This window comes from Dendropsophus ebraccatus, chromosome 9, assembly GCF_027789765.1.
Source record: "Dendropsophus ebraccatus isolate aDenEbr1 chromosome 9, aDenEbr1.pat, whole genome shotgun sequence".
NCBI lineage: Eukaryota > Metazoa > Chordata > Amphibia > Anura > Hylidae > Dendropsophus > Dendropsophus ebraccatus.
The window spans coordinates 57192322-57217929 of NC_091462.1; the positions used below are offsets into that span (position 1 = coordinate 57192322).

General features: G+C 43.5%; 1 protein-coding gene across 11 annotated transcripts in view; it reads right to left on the reverse strand.

Annotated features, from left to right (window-relative positions):
* CMKLR2 (chemerin chemokine-like receptor 2) overlaps positions 1-25608 on the reverse strand; it is a 54571-nt gene that overhangs the window by 2799 nt on the left and 26164 nt on the right. For 2 of the 11 annotated variants that reach the window (XM_069983445.1, XM_069983444.1), the window contains one exon: positions 9062-9164. The exons of 6 other annotated variants lie outside the window; for them this stretch is intronic. The gene's annotated coding sequence lies outside the window, so the exon portion shown is untranslated. Of the gene's footprint in view, positions 1-9061; positions 9165-12895; positions 13181-15960; positions 16034-25608 lie in introns of those variants that run through there. 3 more of the 11 variants (XM_069983450.1, XM_069983448.1, XM_069983452.1) reach the window with 3 other exon arrangements.

A 25608-nucleotide genomic window follows, 5' to 3' on the forward strand; every position in this document is an offset into this window, starting at 1 on the left:
GGATATCACTGTGTTACCTGTGCTGTTACATAGGACTGCAGGTGACTACTACATTATCTGTACTCAGAGGGATATCACTGTTATCTGTGCTGTTACATAGGACTGCAGGTGACATCTACTACATGATCTATACTCAGAGATATCACTGTGTTATCTGTGCTGTTACATAGGACTGCAGGTGATATCAGGTGATTTCTCCAGGTTGCAGAAGTTCAAACTTTATTGTGCCCTGGTGTGCTGGTGTCTGTATACATGTGTGCTGGTGTCTGTATGTGTGTATACATGTGTGCTGGTGTCTGTATACATGTGTGCTTGTGTCTGTGTGTGAGATCAATTCTAGAGAACTGCTCATATATCACATTTTCCCCAGTGGCTTAAAATGTAACCTCTGTTATACAGTTATAAAATTGTAGAACCTAAATGTGAACAAGGTGCAATTCAAATAGACACTTACTTGTATAGCTGTCTCTTGTGCTCTGTATGCAGTGCATTATATTCACCCCTGCAACGTACAATTTATAGAGTGTCTACAAGCCCAGCGGGGCTCATTATGATGGAGACTAAAACTTACACAAGAGTGGGGTAGGGGTTCCCCTGTATTCAGAATGCTGTTGAGTGCTAGGCTATGCCCCGTCTGGGATTATTGTATTTCAAGGGTCTATGCAGAGCAGGATAAAGACACCTCTGCTGCACAAACAGCATCTCCTAGAAAGCGTTCTCACCGCCATGTATTCGCTATCACTGTCTTGGGTGAGCTAAACTAGTCTGCCTGGGGGGGGGGGGGGGGGGGGGTGTGATTAGTATATGCTCACTAACATGGAACAGCCTCATTATATTAGCCTTATCAACATATTCTATGTTAGTGAGCATACCAGGGAGGGGGGGATATTGGTGAACATATACAAATCAAACAGCCCCCCAGACCCTCGAAATTCAATAACCCCAAACGGGGCATTGCCTAGTACTCAACAGCATTCTGAATACAGGGGAACCCCTACCCCACTCTTGTATAAGTTTTAGTCTCCATCATAATGAGCCCCGCTGGGCTTGTATACACGCTATAAATTGTACGTTGCAGGGGTGGATATAATGCACTGCATACAGAGCACAAGAGACAGCTAAACAAGTAAGTGTCTGTATGGTGACATTTAAATTGCACCTTGTTCATATTTAGTTTCTACATTTTTATAACTGTATAACAGAGGTTACATTTTAAGCCACTGGGGAAAATGGGGTATATGAGCCAGTTCTCTAGAATTGATCGGAACCAAATTATACCTCCCAGCAAGGCGTGGGGCGAACACTATTTTTTTTTTAAATTAATGTGGGGGGCCCAGACACTTTGGTTGTATGGGGCCCCGAAATTCCTGATGGCGGCTCTGGATGGACGCATTGAGCTGTGACACTCTGTACAGGTCAGACTTCATGGGGGAGATTTATGAAAGGGTGTAAATATACACCTAGTGTAGACTGCCCACAGCAACCAATAGCAGCTCAGCTTTCAGCTCTGGTAAAATATAACAGGAGCTGTGATTGGTTGCTGTGGGCAGTTTACACCATGTGTTTAGTCTCTTTTTTTTTTTTTTTTTTTTTCCCAACCAGCACAAAACTAAAAATCTGCCTACAGGAGACTGGACCAGGATTTTAGAGAAGTACAGCTTTATTTTACAGCAACAAAAATAAAAATAGTAATAATAATATTAATAATGAATGTAAATTGCAAACATGCTTTATTTCACATCTACTGTTGAAAATAAAAATATATATATAATATTGGTGAGTTGGTCGGAAACATGAGAATATTCATTGAGAATTACCGGATGCAACCTGCACGGTGAATTGCGACAAGTAAAAAAAAATGATTTATACTGGGGCAGACTTTACACTTATTTCCATCACAGACACACATTATGTAAGATGAGAGGATGCACTGTAACTGCATCCACTTTCAAGGGAGCCTAACTACAGAAGGCTCTGCGGCTACATCCATTATTTATTAGAATGTTTCAGTGGATAATGTACATTGCAGCTCCTGTCTGGTAAAGCTGGGCTACATTATTCTTACAATTCATTCATAGTTAATAAACTATGGGTTGAAGCACAAACTGTAGCAGATTTATCGGTGTATTGCATTTTACAGATTGTGGTCACACATGGCGGTGTTCGTTTGTAAAATTGCCACCACTACCACTTTTGCTTCTCCTTCCTGCTAGATTCACTTCTTGCTTTGGCCTCAAAACTGCAATGTTGGCGTGTTTTTGCTGCATATTTTTGTAAGCCTGGAAAACCCCTTTAATGGGGCAAAAGTAGTTATACAAAACAGTGATCCTTTATTTGTTTCCAGATTTGGTTTTCCTAAAATATTTAGAAGAAGTACTTTTATAGTTAATTTGTTGTTTTTTTAATTCTACGAAGTGTCTGACTCACTGGAGGATTAAACCTACCTTATACAATGAGAATAAGGAAACACCTTGTACAACCCCTGGTAAAAAGTATGGAATGACCAGTCTTGGATGAGCACTCATTCAGACATTTCATGCTGTAAAACAAACTCAGATCAAAAACATGATACAATATTAGGGTACAAACCCACACACCGTATACACAGCAGATACGCAACAAATACGCAGCAGATTTGATGGTTTAGATTTGATGCTGTGTTCAGTTATTTAGATCTAATGTGCTGCGTATTTGTTGCGTATTTGCTGCGTATTTGCTGCGTATCGCAGCAGTAAATACGCTGCATATACGGTGTGTGGGTTTATACCCTAAGGGTATATTCACACGGGCGGGCTCGCAGCGAGATACTCGCTGCGAGCCCGGCAGGTCCTGTCAGTTCCCATAAACCACATACTTGCTGCGGTCTAAACGACCGCAGCGAGTATGTAATTATACTGCGCTTAACCCCTTCTACTCCCGCCGGCTCCCCCGCTGTAAGCAGCATACATTACCTGTCCTTGCTGCACGGGTCCGGCGTCCTGCTCTCCCGCCCGGCCAATCAGTGGCTGCGGCTGGGCAACACACTAATTGGCCGGATGGGAGAGCAGGACGCCGGACCCGTGCAGCAAGGACAGGTAATGTATGCTGCTTACAGCCGGCGGGAGTAGAAGGGGTTAAGCGCGGTATAATTACATACTCGCTGCGGTCGTTTAGACCGCAGCAAGTATGTAGTTTATGGGAACTGACAGGACCTGCCGGGCTCGCAGCGAGAATCTCGCTGCGAGCCCGCCCGTGTGAATATACCCTTAGGGTACAAACCCACTTGACGTATTTTCTGCGTGAATCAGTCTTAAAAATAAGCAGGCAAAACGCAGGTTGGCTTTATATGATTGTTCTGCGTTAAAATACGCAATTGCGTATTTTTGAAGCATGAAGCTTGTTGTTAGCAAAGCATTAGTTGTTAACAACCTGTGCGAAAAACGCATGTAGCTTCATGCTTCAAAAATACGCAATTGCGTATTTTAACACAGAACAATTGTATAAAGCCAACCTGCGTTTTGCCTGCTTATTTTTAAGACTGATTCACGCAGCAAATACGTCAAGTGGGTTTGTACCCTAAAGGTCATTCCAAAGTGCAACTTGTTGGCTTTCAGGAACACTCAAAGAAATGAAGAGAAAACATTGTGGAAGTTAGTGAATGACACTTTTATTGACCAAGCATAGGGAAATAAATATGGAATCACTCAATTCTGAGGAAAAAAAAGTGTGGAATCATGAAAAACACATAAACAAAAGACCATTCAAAATACATGACTAGTATTTAGTTGCACCACCTTTGGCTTTTATAACAGCTTTCATTCTTTGAGGCATGGACTTGATGAGTGACAAACAGTATTCTGCATCAATTTGGTGCCAACTCTCTTTGATAGCAGTTGCCAGATCAGCTTTGCAGGTTGGAGCCTTTTTTGTGGACCATTTTTTTCAATCTCCACCACAGGTTTTCAATTGGGTTGAGATCTGGACTATTTGCAGGCCATGACATCGACTGAATGTGTCTTTCTTCAAGGAATGCCTTCACTGTTTTTGCCCTATGGCACGATGCATTGTCATCTGGGAAAATTATTTCATCATCTCCAAACATCTGTTCAATTGAAGGGATGAGAAAACTGTCCAAAATGTCAATGTAAACTTGTGCATTGATGGAAGAATTAACCACAGTCATCTCCCCAGTGCCTTTGCCTGACATGCAGCCCCATATCATCAAGGACTGTGGAAATTTGGTTGTTTTCTTCAGGCAGGCCTCTTCATAAATCTCACTGGAACGGCACCAAACAAAAGTTCCAGCATCATCACCTTGTCCAATGCAGATTCTTGACTCATCACTGAAGACAACTTTCATCCAGTCATCCACAGTCCATGATTGCCTCTCCTTAGCCAATTGGAGTCTTGTTTTTTTATGTTTAGGTGTCAATGCTGGTTTTCGTTTAGCTTTCCTGTATAGAAATCATATCTCCTTTAGGCGATTTCTTACGGTTCGGTCACATACATTGACTCCAGCTTCCTCCCATTTGTGCTTCATCTGTTTAGTTGTACTTTTTCGGTTTTCAAGACAAATGGCCTTAAGTTGTTTGTCTTGACGCTTTGATGTCTTTCTTGGTCTACCAGTACGCTTGGCTTTAACAACCATTCCATGATGTTTGTATTTGGTCCATATCTTGGATACAGCTGACTGTGAACAGCCCACATCTTTAGCAACCATGCATGAAGGGTTACCTTCTTCAAGAAGATTCACAATCCTCTCTTTTGTTTCAAGGAACATTTCTTTTGTTGGAGCCATGGTTCTCGCCACTCCACTTCGTCCAGCAGCCCTCCAAGGTGTCATGACTGCAGGTGTTTTTAACTGCAGACTAACGGGCACATCTAATCTGGAGCAGGTGTCCATTTAGGGAAAGGAAATAGACTGGGTGTGTCCTTTTTTTCTACCTCCAATTTGAGTGATTCCACACTTTTTTCCTCAGAATTGAGTGATTCCATATTTATTTCCCTGTGCTTGGTCAATAAAAGTGTCATTCACTAACTTCCACAATGTTTTCTCTTCATTTCTTTGAGTGTTCCTGAAAGCCAACAAGTTGCACTTTGGAATGACCTTAATATTGTATCATGTTTTTGATCTGAGTTTGTTTTACAGCATGAAATGTCTGAATGAGTGCTCATCCAAGACTGGTGATTCCATACTTTTTACCAGGGATTGTAGTATGTGTTAGGGCCACGGTGGCGTCCCGTGCTCCGGACCGCCGCCGCACCCTCTCTCCCACTTCTGCAGCAGCCGGTGTCCATATGCAGGGACCCGGCGCTGCTGTTGCTTTGGCCCCGGGGGGCGCCTCACCTCACTGCGCTCCTGTCCATCGCTGTGCCGGCCGGCGCGCGCGTCCCCCCTCCTAGGGCGCTCGCGCTGGCTGTCTCAGATTTAAAGGGGCAGTGCGCTCCTAATTGGCTGTATGTCAATCACTCCCCTATAAGTTCCAGCCCTGCCCCCTTGCAGGTGTTGGAGCCTCTACATGCTTCCCATAGCGTTTGGCCCAGCTCCCTGTTGTTCCTGATTCCTGTCCGCTACCTGGTCCCTAGTCCTTGTTCCTGATTCCTGTCCGCTACCTGGTCCCTAGTCCTCGTTCCTGGTTCCTGCTCCTCTGTTACACTATTGCTCCTGTGTTCAGCCTGTCACCTGCGGTTACGCCTACAGAACTCTGCCAGCACCATCTCCTGCCTACTGCTCCTGCCACCCCTCGCCTGCCGTCACTAGCAACCAAGCCAGGAGTAGCGACCTGGGGGTCGCCTGCCGCAGCAAGTCCATCCCGCCGAAAACCAGCGGCCCCTTAGACTCCGCTCCCTGGTGAGGTTAGTGCCATTGCTAGTGACGGTCCAGTGGATCCACTACTCCAGGCGTTACAGTATGTTCATCGAGCACTCTTTAGGGTGCCTTCACACCTACCGTATCGCAGCAGAAAATCCGCTGCGGATCCGCAGCAGATCCGCAGCAGATCCGCAGCAGATTTAACTAAATGAATGAACACAGCATCAAATCCGCACTTACAAATCAGCTGCGGATCCGCAGCGGATTTGACAGTGCGTTTTTAATGCTGTGTTCATTCATCTAGTTAAATCTGCTGCGGATCTGCTGCGGATCCGCAGCGGATTTTCTGCTGCGATACGGTAGGTGTGAAGGCACTCTTAAGCTGACTGCTGCCGCTGACATGGCAGCAGTCACCGGCAAGGGAGACAGAATTGCTAGTCTTGGCGGCTAGCCTGGCTGTTTTGCTCATCACACTATGCCACCCCACAAGCCAAGTTTTGCTTCAGTTATTGAAGCATGTAGGTATAACAATGTTCCTGTCATTTCCAATTTCTCCAGCAATTTCTGACCACATAACTTTGCTGGTGTCTTTTTGGCATTAGGATTTTTCACAAATTCATTTTGACATAGCTTGAATCCTGTTCCCCAATAGGTGTGCGATATGAACATATATCTTAGCTCAGTATAGTGAGACATGGGCAGGACAGGCTCCTACTGACTGCACGGCTGCAGCAAAATAAATCCTTCTACAAAGCCAGCAGTTCAAATCCCAACATATCCTAAGGCCTTTAGACAGTCAGTAAATGCTGGGAGTTGTAGTGTTTACAGCTACGGCTGTCAGAATGCACTGAGCTGTTGTAGTTGGAGGGTGCTAGGTGCATTGTACGCTGCATGCTTCATGAAAGATCAGAATATATAGTTCTGTGTAGGCTCAGTGAGTAGAAGAGACCCTGGACCGGAACTAATAAAGAGGATATAACAGAAAACATATACTGTACTTTTATTTATACTGTTGATGTATTATCACCATACCATCCAGGGCCGGATTAAGGTTGGTGGTGGAGGCCCTGGGCAAAAATTTTGTTGGGGGCCCCCCCATTTTTTTTTCCAAATATATCCCATACAGCGATCTATACAGGTGGCCACTTACTGTAGCAGACTTAGCACCTACCCCTCCTCACTCCTGGCTGTGTGGCTCAGCATCCTCCTCTGTTTTGCATGTGATGGTCACTACAGGATGCAGTGCAGAGGAAGATGCCAGGCCCTAAAGACAGGATGGGGAGGGGTGTATTCCCACTCTGGGTGTGTTCCCACTTTGTGTTTATGTTAATAATGCAATGCGAGAACACAGCACTTCAGTACTTTCTGTGCTCTCTTGCCCCCTGTGCTAGCCCCCACAGCAGCATATGCAGATGTGAATCGCAGAAGGAACCTGGACTTGCAAGTCTAAGTCCCATCTGCAGTTCCCAACCATGTACACTAGCTGAAGCAGTAAGGAGCAACCAGAAAGTACTTAAAGGCTGTGTAGAATATATAGCGGATATGATACATGTGAACGTACCCTAAGGATTAAAATACACAGCTGTGTGCAGCCCATGATATGGCGTATATAGCCTGTGTGCAGCATATGACATACATAGGATATACACCATACGCTGCTCTCAGGCTATATACCATACACTGCTCTCAGGCTATATATCATATGCTGCACACAGGCTATATATCATCCACTGCTCTCAGGCTATACTGTATATCATATGCTGCACACAGACTATATACAGTATATACCATATGCTGCACACAGACTATATACAGTATATACCATATGATGCACACAGGCTATATATCATATGCTGCACACAGGCTATATACAGTATATACCATATGCTGCACACAGGCTATATACAGTATATACCATATGCTGCACACAGGCTATATACAGTATATACCATATGCTGCACACAGGCTATATCTTATACACTGCTCTCAGGCTATATATCATATGCTGCACGCAGACTATATACATTATATACCATATGCTGCACACAGACTATATACAGTATATACCATACACTGCTCTCAGGCTATATATCATATGCTGCACACAGACTATATGCAGTATATACCATATGCTGCACACAGACTATATACAGTATATACCATATGCTGCACACAGGCTATATGTCATATGCTGCACACAGACTATATACAGTATATACCATATGCTGCACACAGGCTATATCTCATACACTGCTCTCAGGCTATATATCATACGCTGCACACAGACTATATACAGTATATACCATATGCTGCACACAGACTATATACAGTATATACCATATGCTGCACACAGACTATATACAGTATATACCATATGCTGCACACAGGCTATATACAGTATATACCATATGCTGCACACAGGCTATATACAGTATATACCATATGCTGCACACAGACTATTTACAGTATATACCATATGCTGCACACAGGCTATATACAGTATATACCATATGCTGCACACAAGATATATACAGTATATACCATATGCTGCACACAGGCTATATACAGTATATACCATATGCTGCACACAGGCTATATATAGTATATACCATATGCTGCACACAGACTATATACAGTATATACCATATGCTGCACACAGGCTATATACAGTATATACCATATTCTGCACACAGGCTATATACAGTATATACCATATGCTGCACACAGACTATATACAGTATATAACATATGCTGCACACAGGCTATATACAGTACATACCATATGCTGCACACAAGATATATACAGTATATACCATATGCTGCACACAGGCTATATACAGTATATACCATATGCTGCACACAAACTATATACAGTATATACTATATGCTGCACACAGACCATATACAGTACATACCATATGCTGCACACAGACTATATACAGTATATACCATATGCTACACACAGACTATATACAGTATATACCATATGCTGCACACAGGCTATATACAGTATATACCATATGCTGCACCCAGAGTATATACAGTATATACCATATGCTGCACACAGACTATATACTATATGCTGCACACAGACTACAGAATTATTATCTCATGCAGTTTTGCCACAATTTCAGCTGATAAAAGTCTGCTATTAAAAAGCAGCGTGTGTATTATGGCAAAGAGCAATATTTCCCTTTTCACTTCAGGGTTCCCTACCAAATAGTTTTCTACAAAAAAAACAAAGAAAAAACATGTAATTCAGTGACTCACAGGTGACGTCTTCTTTAATCTCAGGTGTCACTTTCCTTTTCCTCTCCATCTGGCCTGGACCTCCAGGATGATTTCTTGCATCTACAATTCTTCTCTTTACAACCTGCAAGACAAACATCTCAGGCTCCGCACATTTCCTTCAATTTCCTTCCCTTTTTTCTTAATGAGTGTGTGGGTTGTCCCCTGTATGTAGCATCCTCTGCTGTGCCCCCATATAGTAATAATGTCCCCTGTACCCACATATAGTAATAATATCTCCTGTTGTGCCTCCGTATAGTAATAAAGTCCTCATGTTGTGCCCACCTATAGTAATATTGCCCCCTGCTGTGCCATCATATAGTAATAATGTCCAGCCCTGCTGTGCCCCCTGCTGTAATGTGCCCCCATAGTATATACCCCCTGCTCTAATGTGCCTCCATAGTATATGGCCCATGCTCTGATATGTGTCCCCATACATAGTATATACCCTTGTTCTGATATGTGTCTCCATACATAGTATATACCCCCTGCTCTGATATGTGCCCCCATAGTATATGCCCCCTGCTGTAATGTCCCCTTACATAGTATATGCCCCCTGCTCTGATATGTGTCCCCATACATAGTATATACCCCCTGCTCTAATGTGCCCCCATAGTATATACCACCTTCTCGAATGTGCCCCCATAGTCTATGCCCCCTGCTCTGATATGTGACCCCATACATAGTACAGTATATGCCCCCTGCTGTAATGTCCCCATACATAGTATATACCCCCTGCTCTGATATGTGTCCCCATACATAGTATATACCCCTGCTCTGATATGTGTCCCCATACATAGTATATATACCCCTGCTGTAATGTTCCCCATAGTATATACCACCTGCTGTAATGTCCTCCATAGTATATACACCTGCTGTAATGTCCTCCATAGTATATATACCCTTGCTGTAATGTCCCCCATAGTATATACCACCTGCTGTAATGTCCCCCATAGTATATATACCCCTGCTGTAATGTCCTCCATAGTATATATACCACCTGCTGTAATGTCCTCCATAGTATATACCCCTGCTGTAATGTCCCCCATAGTATATATATCCCTGCTGTAATGTCCCCCATAGTGTATATATCCCTGCTGTAATGTCCCCCATAGTATATATACTATGGGGAAGATGGGGGGGTGGTGGATAGGGTTGCAGGGGGAGAAGATGGGAGGGCAGCTGGGGTTGCAGGGGGAGAAGATGGGAGGGCGGATAGGGTTGCAGGGGGAGAAGATGGGAGGGCGGCTGGGGTTGCAGAGGGAGAAGATGGGAGGGCGGCTGGAGTTGCAGGGGCAGAAGATCGGGGGCTTGGGGAGAAGATCGGGGTAAGCTGGGGTGGCAGGGGGAGAGGATGGGTGGGGGCAGCTGAGGTGACAGGCAGGGAGGGAGGAGAGAGCGGTCGGGGGGCTGAGGGATCAGCCGGGGGTCCGGGGGATTAGCCGGCTGGCAGGGAGACCAGCCGGGGGTCCGGGGGATTAGCCGTCTAGCAGGGGGACCAGCTGGGGCATCAGCAGGGCGGCAGGTACAGAGGCAGGCTGAAAAGGCCGGCATGAGCTTCCGGTACAGGCAGGCCGGAAGCTCATCATGCAGCCCCGCGATGCCCGAACTTCTTCCCTGCTCAGCAGCGTGCGTGTGACGTCATCTCGCAGCTGCCGAACAGGAGAGAGGTTCGGGCATCGCGGGGCTGCACTGTGAGCTTCCGGCCTGTCTGTACCGGAAGCTCATGCCGGCCCTGCATGGGGGAGACCTTTCCAGCCTGCCTCTGTACCTGCCTAATCCCCCGGCCGACCCATCACTCCCCTGAGCCCCCCCCCCTAAACCGCCCGGGCGCGGACGTTAGCGCCGGGGCGGAGGAGGGGTTTAACAAAAAAAAAAATTGCTTCGGAACTCCCCTTCCGGATTACAGCTGGTGGGGGCCCCCTAGTGGTGGAGGCCCAGGGGCACGTGCCCCTTGTGCCCCCCCTTTAATCCGGCCATGATACCATCACATTGTTACTGACCAAATCTAGTCAACCAAAACCATTATTACCAATAATACCAGCATACTGTATAAGAAACAAATGTTATCATTACATCATGATTATTACTATTACCACCACATATACTAAGGAAAATAAATATTTGATACACTGCCAATTTAGTTTTTCTATCACAAAACAATGGAGAGGTCTGTCATTTTTATATTGCAACTATGAGAGACAAATCTCTCTCTCTCTCTCTCTCTCTCTCTAATATATATATAGATATATATATATAGATAGATAGATAGAATCCAGAAAATGTAAATGCTTCTTACAGAGTGTTTCAGGGCGTTGTCATGCTGGAAGACCCAGCCATGACCCACCTTCTTACTGAGGAAAAGGGGTTGTTGGCCAAAATCTTGTGATACATGGCCCTATCCATTGTCCATTCAATATGGTGCAGTTGTCCTGTCCACTTTGCAAAAAAGCACCCCCAAAGTATGATGTTTGCTTCATGGTTGGGACTGTGTTGTTGGGGTTGTAGTCAACCTTCTTCTTCCAAACACAGCAAGTGGAGTTGATACGAAAAAGTTTCATTTTGGTCTCATTTGACCACATGACCTTCTCCCATGCCTCCTCTGTATTATCCAGATGGTCATTGGCGAATTTTAAACTGGCCTGGACATATGCTGCAGTGAGCAGGGGGACCTTGCATGCCCTGCAGGATTGTAATCCATAACTATGTATTGAGTTACTAATGGTAATCGTTGTGGTCCCAGCTCTCTTAAGGTCATTGACCAGGTCCTCCTGTGTAGCCCTGAACTGATTCCGGGCCTTCTACAGAATCATCCTTACCCCATAAGGTGAGATCTTGCACAAAGCCCTAGACCCAGAAAGATTGACAGTAATCTTGTGTTTCTTCCTTTTTCTAATGATTGCACCACCAGTTGTTGCCTTCTCATTTAGCTGCTTGCCTATTGTCCTGTAGCCCATACCAGCCTTGAGCAGGTCTACAATTTTATCCCTGGTGTCCTTAAACAGTTGTTTGGTCTTGGCTATGGTGAAGAGATTGAAGTGTGATTGTTTGAGTTTGTGGAGAGGGGTATTTTTTATACAGGTAACAAGTTTAAGCAGTTGCAATTAATACAGGTAATGAGTACAAAGTAGGAGGGCTTCTTATAGGGGCTATCCAGCATTAGAAAAACATGTCTACTTTCTTCCAGAGACAACACGACTTTCGTCTACAATACAGGTATTGTTTGTGATTTAAGTTCCATTAACTGCAATGGCACTGAGTGCCAAACACCACCTAAACTAGAGAAAATGTGATTTTCTGTAGTTTGTAGTTTGTTTTTATGGATTATGTCTTTTACAGTTGAAGTGTAAAAGGTGTCTTTAAAAGGTGGGAAAACTTGCTAAATCTGTAGTGTATCAAATACTTATTTCCCCATGGCAGTGACTAATAGCACCGTATAATAAATAAAATCCACTAAGCAACACAGGTTGCGGACACCATATATATGATTACAGTGCAGTTATATCCAGTGACTCTCAGTCCCCATTTATATTGCTCTACAATGTAGTATTTAGGCCCAATTTGGACCCTTAGAATGCTACAAAACAACCTTATACATAAATTACCTGGGGAACTGGTTCCTGGAACAGTAAATATGCAGCAGAAAATCAACTTATTTTCTATACAAACTGAGTAGAAAAAGGTAACAAAAAGCAGTAACAGCTTGTAGGGCCTGAAAACAGAAAAGACTCTGATGCTGCCAGGTATAGTATACTTAGAAATTTCTTAAAGTATAAGAGCAATATGATGACAGGAGATCTGGGGTAAGCCGCGTACCTGCTGTATAGCTGGTATTCCAATAAAACTTCTGAATAACATTACTGAGACGTTTGGAGGATTCCTGAGTCAGCGCTATTTGGAACGTTTTTTTTCTGTGCTTTCCGCAGAATAAAGAAGAATGATGGAAAAGACAGAAAGACCAACTAATTGTCTGAGCAGAGGTTTGTATAAAACAAGGAAAGGAAGGAAATGGAAAAAAAGACATATAACAACACCTAATGAAGACAGGAAAGAGACCATGAGAGGCCCTTTGGAGAGGAATAATATGGTAGGTAGTTCAGAGACAACAACATAAATGAAGAGACATCCAATACAGCAGATGATAAAGAGTAATAGCCATATAAAAGAAGTCAAAGTCCAGCTCCATCGTGTGTTGTCTCACATGAGGGACATAAGACTCTCTTAGTCTGTGTAATCTGCAAACGCACATAAACTCAGTGCACAGGAAAATCCTTGGTGGTTGTCAGATACAGATCCAGGTACAGATATAGTTAATACACTTAATTTAGATCCTAAGAATACTTCTTTACACAGTCAATAAGAAGTTAAAGGACCAACCCATGCTACATAGTTTATCTTGTAAGGTCCAGGAGGGCAAGTTTTATTTGCGATTACTTTGCAAAGTCTGGGTATCTCTAAGAGGCTGTGGTAGGTCTCATGGATCCTAGTGATTTCAAAGATCACATCTAGTGAGCATGAAGAAGTATAGCAGAGATCAGAGTGTCTTGGGATCACCTTAGAAACTTAGAAAACATAGCTGAAAGAATGCTGATAAAATCCTGGTGATGTCTGTCTCATCCTTAAGCCGTGTGTAATAAAAAAATATCCTCCAGGCCAGTGAATAGGCTTTGTTACATCCTGTCTTTCTTACATCCCATGGACCAGGCTTTCTTATTGTTACTCTTATCAGAAGGCACAGTATATGCTGTTAACTGTATAAAAATCATATTTGGGGACAATGGTGTTTTTCTTTTCAAAACACAGCATGCTTTGGGTATGGCATATTTTTTGGCAATTGTTCCAGTAGATTTCTCTATGAGACCTAAAAAATGCATCTCCAAAATAAAATCTGCAACAACAAATACTACTAAAACCAATCTAAAAACTCAATAGGATTGCTGGGAGACTGACTTTCATGACCTGGCAACACAAAGCAGTGAAAAACCGTGAAGAGGCCACAGGGTGGAATCAGTGCTGCGGCCCTTTAATACTCAGGATAAATGGGGTTCCAAGAGGTTATACCAGTCATGAAGTGATGTCATATCACAGTGATATCTACATATATCACTTGATTTTGAGATAGGAATACCCCTAGGCCTGCAATTTTAGTTATGTGTTTTTAAGGGACAGTTCCCATGGTATGTGGGCCAGCATCAGTGCTCTAAACAGCAGCAGGAGCTCCCCAGAGGACACAGCTCCAAACCAGTACTGAGGCTGGACCCTCGTTGATCATACAGTGATGGTGCATATTAGTGATGTGCTACGAATTAATAAGATGGGGAAACCCTTTAAACCCTTCCCCCATATGAGATTTTTGAAAGATTTCTAACTTCTCACATTTAGTCATAACTTTTATCTTTTTTCCATATATGAACCATATGAGGGCTTAATGTTTGTGAGACAAATAGACCTTTTTAATGACAGCTCTCATTTTATTACAAAACAAACTGCAAAACAGAAAAAAAATATTTCTGGGCTGAAATAAAAAAAAAAAAACTGCAGTTCTGCAACTATTAAGGGATTCTGCTCCTACATTGCTCAGTTTGCAATAAAACTGATATGTTATTTTTATTCTGTAGATAAGTACGATTATAGTGATAGACAGTTTATATCGACATCGCCTGGCGCCATACCGTACACTGTCCCTGCTGTGCTGTACGAGTGTGCTGTGGTGAGCTCTCTTTGGTGGCCAGTAGCCACCATAATGTCCCCTTTGTCCCTGCTGTGCATTAAGCATGTGAATTCTTCTTAATAAAAATAAGAACTAGTGCATCATTGGGAACAATAATTGACATAAGACACTCTTATTTTCGGGGTAACACAATATATATAGAGAGAGATAAATATATACCACATATCTCAGGCCCCCTGCGGTATTTACTAACATATACTCTGAACTTAGGGAAAATGAAGAATGAACAGAATCAAAGACAGTCAACAAGACAGTCAACATTTGTCCATGACCCATGGGTTATTCTAAAAATATGCTCCAGATATCACTCATATACATAAAAATTAAAAATCTGACAGTGCTGATAGAGCCGCTGTTACACTGCTGTAGTACACAGACTGGCTCGTGGGCAATAGTAAACAAGCTGCACTGGGGCTGTTTTCCTGCATGTAAGAAATATATAAACATTACAAATCTTTCTTGACACGTCAACATTTGTCTTCCAGGAAAAAAAGATCTGAATCTGAATCTAAGAAATCTGACTCATTTCCTAAGGGAAGATAAACAGTGCAGAACACATGTCACAATACTGCATCAGTCCCAAATTGTTGTCAGCACAAGGAAACCTCAGATGCCCGGTAGGTAGGATATTGTCAACCTTCAAACAAAATGAGACTTCATCAATACTGCTCCAGTAAATTGCCAAAGACGTATTACAAAGATTGTGAAGGCTGCGAGTATGGATAGTGAAGCTGATCTGGTAGTTCATCTTGGATCAAATGATGGGACCTGCCTCTATCCGACATTTATAGCATATCCAGATGATAATACCCTTAAAAGAACACTTCAGTGTACAAAAATAATAAATATATGTCTTAAGTTGAGTTCTCTTTCATCGTCAGGTTATGTCTCTTTCTAGATTTTATAGGTGACAATATTTTGGCTACCCAAAAGGGATGTCACCCAGCTTTTCTATCCTGAATGGTCCTGAACGGCTCATATGGATAATGCAGCCATTAGGAAGCAAGGAATATATATATATATATATATATCCCTAGACCGATGGGTTGTTCAGGACTCTAATATCATTGTGGTTTTCACCAAGCTTTGTTAGGAACAAATATAACAATAGAAGTGGTAGTTTAAACTGGGAATGAAGCAAGAAACTTACCAGCAGAAAGTTGTCCTTGTACCCTTGTGCAGGGTGTAGTCAGTGAGAAAATCTAAAGCCGAGGATCCTCCCTTCAGCCTAATTACACCGAAAACATACTTAGCACAACACCCAATCACTGCTGGACTGGAAAATCACTATTTTATAACTGAAGCAGCAGGCTCATAATCAGATCTCTTAATTTACTTGAATTTTTTAAGTACAAATTCATGTTTTTTCAAGGTTTATTTCTTTTTCCTTAGAAACCCAGAATTAGTTTTCTTACCAAAAGTAACATGTCTATAAATACATGAAAACCAAATATTACTGATAAATAGACTCATTTTTTCTCTGAGTCAAGCCAAGTAAAACATTGCCAAAAAAACTCCCTCTATTTCCAACCCTGAATCCACACTCTGGAACAGTGAGTCCTTTTACAGATATACAAAGTTCTGACTTAGTTATAACTTCTGAACAGAGAAGTATGAAATAAAGGCCACTTATTGACACCCCTTAGAGTATGTAAGGGCTATTCATAAATGCTATTCAATGGGTTGAATAGATCAAACAGGTTATTTCTTTACTACTTTACTACTAAATTTGGCATGCCATACAGTAGTATATGTTTTATTTGCAGGACACAGAACCACAGTGTCACAAGCCAAGCCGGGCTGTCCTGTCAGACACGCCGATGGCATCCCTGGTAACCAGCCTGGCTGGTTGCTAGGGGCGTGTCGGCAGCGTCCTTAACACCACGCTGCCGCTGGGACCGTGCTGCTCCCTGGCTGGGCACTCAGTTGTCTCTGCCTTCAGTAATGCTGATTGGCAGATGCAGCTGCCAGCCAGCTTGGGAAATGTTTTGAAGGCTGGAGTCCCAGGCCCCAATCAGTCCTAGGGCTGGGACTTAACCTCCCATATAAGCCTGCCTATTCCCCTTCCTCCTTGTCTGCGATAGAGCCTAGTTTACTTGTGTATCTTGAACTAGTGTTTTTCTTCGCATTTGAGTATTTGGTTTTCTGACTTCTGGCTTTTGGACTTTGACTATTCTCCTGGACTATGTTTTGTACTGCACTTCCCTTCTGTTGCTGACTTGGACCCACGACCTTGCTGTATTGTGTTGCATTTGTCTTGTTTGTTGTTCTGTCTTCACACTATATAGGATAGGGAATGTCCTCCAGTTGTCCGCTTAGGACTGTTGTGGCAAGTAGGAAGGGACAGCGGGGCGCTGCCAATATTAGGGCTGCACCTGTCCTTTGTCTTACTGGTACTGTAACCCACCCATTCGTTTAATGACTTTTGTTGCCTTCCTCTGCATCCATTTCAGTTCAGCCATGTCCTTCTTATATACAGGAGTCCAAAACTGTGCATAGTATTCCACGTGTGGTGTGATCAGTGGTTTATAAAGAGGCAAAACTATGTTCTCATCTTTAGCATCTATGCCTCCCATCGATGCATCCCATTATTTTATTAGCCTTGGCAGCTGCTGCCTGGCACTGATCACTAAAGTTGAGTTTACTGTCCACCAATACCCCCAGGTCCCTTTCAGAAGCAGTTTTACCCAGTGTTTTATTATTTAACATAACTTTATTTATTCTTTTTATTTCCAAAGTGCATAACTTTACATTTATCCACATTAACCTCTTAAGGACATATGCCGTACCCGTACGCATCTGTGTTTGGTGGCCGTGGAACAGGCTGCTGTTCTTCTTTCCTGCATTCTTTATATAGCAGATCTGTGTGTTCAGGAATCCTACTGTGCATATGCACAAGCCCATCATCAAACTCATCAACCTATAGAAAGATCAAGCACCAATGGAAAAATATTAATTGATTGAGGAAAGGGGATCTTAGTAAGGGGAAGCCTAGAGCTCAACCTTTATTCACCCAAGTTAGCTAGGATCATATAACCCCATGACATCCAGACTTCTCTTTCTTCTATAGGATGTTCTCGGCACCATTAGTGTCTGCAATGGTCTGTAAAAGGAGTCCGCTAAGTATGAACAGCTGAGGGTGTATTACAGCGACATGTGCAGATGGTTCATGACACTAACACATGTGCTGATGGTTTCCTTAACCACCCAAAACACCCAGAGAGAACTCTCAATCAGGGAAATGATGTCATAGCCCTGAGGCAGGAGACAGGCCCATTTCCAGGAATGAAGTAAATGTCCAGCTATTTTTTCCTGCACATTCCCTATAATACATAATACATAGCAAATGTCTAACAAGAGTATAGTATGCCTTTTTGTATTATTTGAATAGAATTTTACCATTGCATGTTATTGAATGTGCAAAATGGACTTGCTTACCATTTGTACACAGTATGGAGTTGAAGAGCAGCGACTGTGTTCAAAAAGTATAGTATATCTACGACTGGGTTTACACTGTGTGTCAGGAATCTGCAGTAGCCTGTGTGAACTGGACCTGGTGTTTTGCTTTTGTGTGCCACGCCCGATTGCTTCTCAGCTTCTGGCTATGCAGGAGTTAAGCTGAGAAGCTCCTGGACTTGATTTTACACCTGTGTTGTTGCTGTGATTGACAGGTTTCTCTGCTTGTCTGTACCTGGAAGATCAGAGCGCCGGTCCAATGAGGATCCAGACCGCGCTCTTGGTCAGCATAAAGCAAAGCGGAGACTGAGTCCCAGCGCTGGCTAATTAGGTTAACTCCTGGTCCCAGCTTCCCCGTCTATTCCTGCGAACCCCTCTCCTAATCCCTCTGTGTTTCTCGACTTGTTATCTGACCTTCTGCCTGAATATTTGACGATCCCTTTGCCTGCTGATTTTGTACTGCGCTGCCTGTGTGGATTTGACCCGACTTGTTTACCATTCTTTTGTTTGTTCGTCCGTCTCGTTCTGTGTGCACTTTATCAGTATAGGGAACGTCTTTGTGGTTGTCCACGGCCGCCTAGGGCCAATTGAGGCAAGTGGGCAGGTGACAGTGGGTGGGTTCAGACCTAGGGCCCACTGTCTTGTTCTGTCTGTATCGCCCGATCCTGACAGATTAGCCAGCCTATAAACTGTCATTTGCCTCATGGACAACAGGACCGCTATGACTAACATTGTGGACCAAATGCAGCGGCTCAATACTATGGTTCAGGAGCTTGCTGTAAGGGTCCAGGATCAGGAGACAGCGCCCCGATAACTTACTGTGACCTCCCCTGCACCTCCGGAGTCCAGCTCCCAGACAGATTCACAGGGCACAGGAATAAATTTTGTGCCTTCCGGGAGGGGTGGAAGTTATTTTTTAAATTACATCCCCGCTCCTCAGGAGATGAGACCCAGAAGGTGGGCATTGTCATGTCCCTTCTCCAAGGGCCACCACAGGAATGGGCCTTCTCCTTACCATCTGACTCTCCTGAGTTATTGACTACCGATCAGTTTTTTGTAGCGTTGGGATTGCTGTACGATGACCCTGATGCAGCCAATGCTGAGCGTCAGTTGACGGGCAGGGCAGACGTCCAGTAGAAGAATACTGTTCAGAGTTCAGGCAATGGAGTGGCCTCTTCACATGGAATGACTCTGCCCTCCGTTTTCAGTTCCGTGCAGGACTTAGTGACCAGTTAAAGGACATGTTGGTGGCGTATCCCACTCCTGACTCTCTTGAGGAGAGTATGACACTGGCCATCCGAGTTGACCGACGACTGAGGGACAGACAGCGGTAGAGGGGTACCCCAGACCATCCCAGAACCTCTTTGTCTCCTGTCTCCTACCCTAAACCTTCACCTCCTGCCTTACCCACACCAGAGGAGCCTTTGCAAGTAGACTCCACTGATGCCAAGGCCCGACGGGCACACCGTCTGCTGAACAACCTATGTTTATATTGTGGGAAAGCAGGACATCGGGTACAGCAATGTCCTTCCAAACCGGGACCACCGCCGGAAAAACTTCAGCGCCTGAGAGACTATCGAGGGAGTCTCTGAGGCGCACAGGTAACCTTCACCCAAAAAATAAATTGTTGTTGCCAATTTCTCTTATGTTGGGGAGAAGAGTATGTCAGGGTATGCCCAGATTGATTCTGGGTCCTCAGCTAATTTTGTTAACGGCAAGTTCTTTTCAGGTTTAGAGGTTTGTCCCTTGCTGCTCAAGTGTCCAGTCAATGTCACTGGAGCAGACTCCGCCCCCTTTGCTCAAGGGGACGTACGATACATAACTCCCTGCCTGGAAGTTAAGGTGGGGTCCGTCCATATTGAAAAGATGGATTTTCTTGTGATGCATAACTTGTCGTCAGACGTCATCCTGGGGTTACCCTGGCTGGAGGCTCATAACCCTGTTTTTAATTGGTCCAGCCGGGAACTGGTGCAGTGGGGGCCTAAATGTGTCTCTCACTGTATTGCTGTGTCTCTCACGAAATGTTCTCCTGGGGAGGGGGAAATTCCAGAATTTTTATCTGATTGTCTTTGATGAAAAAGCTGTGGACGGGTTACCGCCTCACAGACCATATGACTGTGCCATTGAATTAACTCCCGGTGCTAAGTTCCCCAGGGGTCGAATATTTAACTTGTACTGTCCTGAAAGGGAGGCCATGAGAGAATATGTTAAGGATAGTCTGCGTAAAGGACATATTCGCCCCTAATCCTCTCCGTTGGGGGCAGGGTCCTTTTTTGTGGGCAAAAAAGACGGTGGGCTTCGGCCTCGCATTGACTACCGGGAGTTGAACAAAATTACGGTTAAAAATCAACACCCGTTACCCCTCATTCCGGATTTGTTTAACCAAATCGTTGGTGCCAAATGGTTTTCTAAGGTGGATCTACGTGGCGCTTATAATCTTATAAGGATTTGGGAGGGGGATGAGTGGAAGACCGCCTTTAATACCCCAGAGGGCCATTTCGAGTATCTTGTTATGCCCTTTGGGTTATGTAATGCTCCAGCGGTCTTACAACACTTTGTGAACGATGTATTTTGTGAACATTTGGGTCTATTCCTTGTTGTCTATTTGGATGATATTTTAATTTTTTCACCTGATTGGGCTTCTCACATATTACATGTACGTACAGTAATGGAGCTTCTGAGGCAGAATAATCTGTATGCCAAGTTATCGAAATGCCAGTTCGGTATCCAGGAAGTCTCGTTTCTTGGTTACTACATTACCCCTAATTCGTTTGGTATGGACCCCGTTAAAGTTACTGCCATTGAAAACTGGGAGCAACCCAATAACCTGAAGGCCCTGCAAAGGTTCTTGGGATTCGCAAATTACTATTGAAAATTTATTAAAGACTTCTCATTACGGATTTTACTAGGAAGGGGGCGGACTTAGTCAACTGGTCCCCAGAAGCGATCATGGCATTCGATAAACTTCGGCGATGTTTTACAGAAGCTCCAGTGCTGGCTCAGCCTGATTTTGAGCACCCCTTCATAGTGGAGGTGGACAAGTCTGAGGTGGAAGTGGGAGCAGTGTTATCCCAGGGATCTAGCACTTTTACCAACCTTCGTCCTGTTGCCTACTTCTCCCAGGCCGAATGTAATTATGATATTGGCAATAGAGAATTATTGGCTATCAAGTTGGCGTTTGATGAGTGGAGGCACTTCCTCGAGGGTGCCAAAAATAAGGTGGTCGTGCTTACTGATCATAAGAACCTGGTGTACTTAGACAGTGCTAAACGTCTCACCCCACGTCAAGCCAGGTGGGCCCTGTTTTTCTTAAGGTTTAACTTTGAGATCACGTACCGGCCTGGTTCCAAAAATGTCAAGGCTGACGCCCTGCCTCGTAGTTTTGACATCGAAAATTCTCCCAGGAACCAGCCAGATACGATTTTAAACCCCGGTGTGGTGGTGTCTGTCCTACAACTGGACGTGGTGACCCAGATCGCTGAGTCTCAGTCCTTGGCACCCCGAAATACTCCAGACTCATGCTTGTTTGTACCTCCGGATCTTCGTCTCGGGGTCTTGGAGGAAATTCATAGCTCTGTGTTGGCTGGACACCCAGGGGTGGCAGGAACCAAGTTCTTGCTCTCGCGCCACTACTGGATGCCTTCCTGGGATCGAGATGTGAAAGCTTTTGTTGAGGCTTGTGAGACTTGTGCTAGGTCCAAGGTCCCTCGAAGGCCATCTGAAGGATTATTACATCCGCTACCGATGCCTACGAGACCATGGACACATATATCGATGGACTTCATTACTGACCTGCCCCTGTCCAGGAGAAAAACTGTCATTTGGGTAGTTGTGGATAGATTTTACAAGATGTGCCATCTTATTCCTCTGTCTAAACTACCAAATGCTCGTACTTTAGCTACGCTATTTATTAATTATATTCTACGTTTGCATGGCATCCCTGAGAATGTTGTTTCCGATAGGGGTGTTCAGTTTGTGGCGAAGTTTTGGAGAGAATTCTGTGAAAAGTTGGGTATCTCGTTATCTTTCTCGTCTGCCTTCCATCCGCAGACGAATGGTCAGACCGAGAGAATTAACCAGTCCCTAGAGCAATTTCTGAGGTGTTTCGTGGCTGATGCCCAGGACAAATGGAGAGACTTTATATCTCTAGCTGAATTTGCCTTAAATAATCATGAACAGCGCTTACTTGGTATGTCGCTATTCTTTTGTAATTTTGGTTTTAATCCTAGGTATTCTTCTACTCATGCCGCTGAATCAGTTAACCCTTCAGCTGAAGCCATATTCTCTAAACTGTGCACAGTTTGGGCCCAAGCTCATCAGAGCTTGGTTAAAGCCCAAGAGCAATACAAAAAACATGCTAATAAAAGACGCATACCTGGCCATCAATACATGGTAGGGGAAAAGGTCTGGTTGTCTACGAGAAATCTGAGGTTAAAGGTACAATCCGGTAAACTGGCACCTAAATATGTTGGACCTTACACTATTGTGGAAGTGATTAACCCTGTTACCTTTAGATTAAAACTGCCTGCATCATTTCGCATACATAATGTGTTCCATAAAGTATGTTCCTCCGGTTGCGCCGTCTTCTCCTCCTGCTCCCCTGGTCATCCAGGGGGAGTTGGAGTATGAGGTAGAAAAAATTCTAAATTCTCGCTGGGTACAAGGGTCTTTGCAGTACCTGGTCCACTGGAAAGGTTTTGGCCCAGAAGAACGGACGTGGGTTTCTGGGAAAGACATGCATGCCCCACGTCTGGTTCGACAATTTCATGCACGTAATCCGTCTAAGCCAGGTCCGTTCAATAAGGGTCCTGAGGCCCCTCATAAGAGGAGGGGTACTGTCAGGAATCTGCAGTAGCCTGTGTGAACTGGACCTGGTGTTTTGCTTTTGTGTGCCACGCCCGATTGCTTCTCAGCTTCTGGCTATGCAGGAGTTAAGCTGAGAAGCTCCTGGACTTGATTTTACACCTGTGTTGTTGCTGTGATTGACAGGTTTCTCTGCCTGTCTGTACCTGGAAGATCAGAGCGCCGGTCCAATGAGGATCCAGACCGGGCTCTTGGTCAGCATAAAGCAAAGCGGAAACTGAGTCCCAGCGCTGGCTAATTAGGTTAACTCCTGGTCCCAGCTTCCCCGTCTATTCCAACGAACCCCTCTCCTAATCCCTCTGTGTTTCTCGACTTGTTATCTGACCTTCTGCCTGACTATTTGACGATCCCTTTGCCTGCTGATTTTGTACTGCGCTGCCTGTGTGGATTTGACCCGGCTTGTTTACCATTCTTTTATGTTTGTTCGTCCGTCTCGTTCTGTGTGCACTTTATCAGTGTAGGGAACGTCTTCGTGGTTGTCCACGGCCGCCTAGTTCCGATTGAGGCAAGTAGGCAGGTGACAGTGGGTGGGTTCAGACCTAGGGCCCACTGTCTTGTTCTGTCTGTATTGCCCGATCCTGACACTGTGTTAATCAAATTTGATGTAGGTATACATGTCAGAAAATAGCTGTAACGTGACATACTGCTCATTCTGCTTAATTCCTGTTTGAGTCTCACCAGATAAATATATATGTACAGGAAGTGGCTCAAATGTTGGCTGTACATCTCCACTTTACACAATAAGATGTGTGGCTGATAAATTTTGGTTAAAAGATGTTATAAGCTGGCGAGCAGGCATTTTTCCGCTCACTGGCCGATTGTTGACACTTTTACGGAAGCTCGTTGACCATAATCAGCCTATGTAAAAAGGCCTTAACAAATAACATTTCTGTATATTTTGTTTATCACAGGGTATCTATAAAAAAATAGATTTAGATTTTTTTTTTTTTTTACTACAGGTCTTATTCTTACAACCATGCACAGAGCAAAAAAAAATTAATATCACTCTCAATGTAACCATTATCACTTAAAAATGACCACTTACTATTTAAATCAGTTAAATACCATGCACAGTGCTGTATTATGATTGAGTGCATAAAAAGTATATTTAGAACCAAAGAATAAGTCCAGTTTGTGAACGGCTTTCCTTAATGCACAAGGAAAAAACAACCACATTCCCTGATATGCACATTTAATAATGGCAATTAACACAGCAGAATATACTAATATTGCTGGTCAGTGTGGGTAGGCAGATAGATAGATAGATAGATAGATAGATAGATAGATCACACTAAAACACTAATCTTCACTTAATGTTTTGTTTAAAAAAAAAAAAAAAGGAAAATCACAGTATTTTTGCATTTCCTTTACTCTTCAAGGCCATCACCATTACACCACAAGGATATATGTAATTAGTACAAAGCATTGCACCATAAAGGCTTCATATTGCACCATTATCACATATATCGCACTTCACTTATGGTAATCCCGATGCCCCAATACATGTCCCGATATTTTTTAATAGTAAAAATCCATGTGAAAAAAAATACTTTTTGGGATATTCAATCCTGGTGCACAGCATTAATGATGGCCACAAAAAAAAAATCACATGGATTTTTATTTTGAAAAATATTAAGTTATAATGGGACATGTTTTAGCATTAGGACTACCATAAGTGAAGTGCAATATATGTATTAATGGTGCAATATGAAGTCTGAAGCAAAAATATTGTGGTTTTCTTTTTTTTTCTTTTTTAACTAAAATTTAAATTAAGCTTAGTTCATTAAAAAAATATCCCAATAATCAGTAAAATTATCTATTTATTGATCTTATCTCTTACATAAGGAGCAATTCACTACACACAGACTTCTTGACCTTTTTTTTTATCTGGGCCTTCACCACTTGCCATATAAAAAAGAAAGATTTATCTCATTGTAGCTTTCATTTGTCTCCCGAACCAAGTAAAATTCCTTTTAGACCAAAAGATTCTAGGCTGCCTGCCAGCAAAGGAGTGTCGATCAGCGAGATCAGCTTTCATTTGCATTGCACAACAGTCGAGAAACCGAGCCACAATGTCAGAAAGAAAGTGAAGACGCCGGATCACACAGCAGTACTGATGGTAAGTATGCACTGCTGATACTGGCATCTGGAAACTGGCAGCACAGAGATATGCAGATCCAAGCTGTCAGTTTCCCTTTTGCGATTGGTCGCACATTTTCTGTTTACACAGGAAGTTGTGCGGCTGATAACTGACCAGTGTAAAAGGCCTTTAAGCAAGACCAATAACAGCATTATTGGTTAGGTTGCCTAATCTGAGATTCCTGTAGCTAAGGAAAGATCTGTAATATGCTGTATAATTCCTTTAAGAACTACTTCTTCAACATCTCTCGGGTGCTTAACTATTTAGGCTCTCCTCACAGTTTAAGAAGCTCCACATCTACATAAACACAGTATGAAGAGTTTATAAAGATGTGGGCAT